The 706-nt window shown below is 37.5% G+C and overlaps 1 non-coding gene across 1 annotated transcript; it reads left to right on the top strand.

The window, feature by feature from the left end:
• The first annotated feature begins 374 nt into the window (after positions 1 to 374).
• On the top strand, positions 375 to 479 carry LOC112670925 (U6 spliceosomal RNA). Its single transcript, XR_003143303.1, has one exon. It is a non-coding gene; the product is annotated as a U6 spliceosomal RNA (small nuclear RNA).
• The last annotated feature ends 227 nt before the right edge of the window (positions 480 to 706 follow it).

Raw genomic sequence — 706 nt, forward strand, 5'->3', positions numbered from 1 at the left:
ACTTTTCTGGGAATTCTTTTATCCTGAAAATTTCACATTGAAAATTGCTAGAGTGGAATTTAATCTGAAATGAATTAGTTTACATTAGGATATTGTTTCCCAAGAGGTGATTCTCAGAACATTTGTCTTGAGATACTCTATGACTTTTTTAAAAAAGGTCCAGGGTCACCTGGGAGGTTCAATCGGTTAAGTTACCTTCGGCTCAGGTCATGATCCTGAGGTCCTAGGGATCAAACCCCAAGTCTGGCTCCCTGCTCAGCAGGGAGTCGGCTTCTCCCTCTCCCTCTGCCCCTCCCCTTGTTCATGCTCTCAAATAAATTAATTAATTAAAGTCTTTAAAATAAAATATAAAATAAAAATTTTAAAAAGGTCCAGTGCTCACTTCAGGAGCACATAAACTCAAAGTGCAATGATTCAGAGATTAGCATGGGCCCCTGCCCAAGGATGACATGCAAATTCATAAAGTGTTCCATATTTTTATATAAATAAACAAATAAAATGGGTCCTAAACCCAAAAAGTCTGAGAAAGCCTGCATGTAAGTTTTTCTTTTAAGGAGTTATAATATATGGTGGCATATTAAGGGCTCCAAGCACGAAAGAAATTTGCTTACTTTGTTTAATCCAGCATTTTCTAAACTAAAGTGATGCAGAATCATTTGTTCTCCCCATCCGTTAACGTCTCTGAGTGTTAGTGTGCTGAGGAATA

This window comes from Canis lupus, chromosome 14 (genome assembly GCF_003254725.2).
Source record: "Canis lupus dingo isolate Sandy chromosome 14, ASM325472v2, whole genome shotgun sequence".
Taxonomy (NCBI): domain Eukaryota; kingdom Metazoa; phylum Chordata; class Mammalia; order Carnivora; family Canidae; genus Canis; species Canis lupus.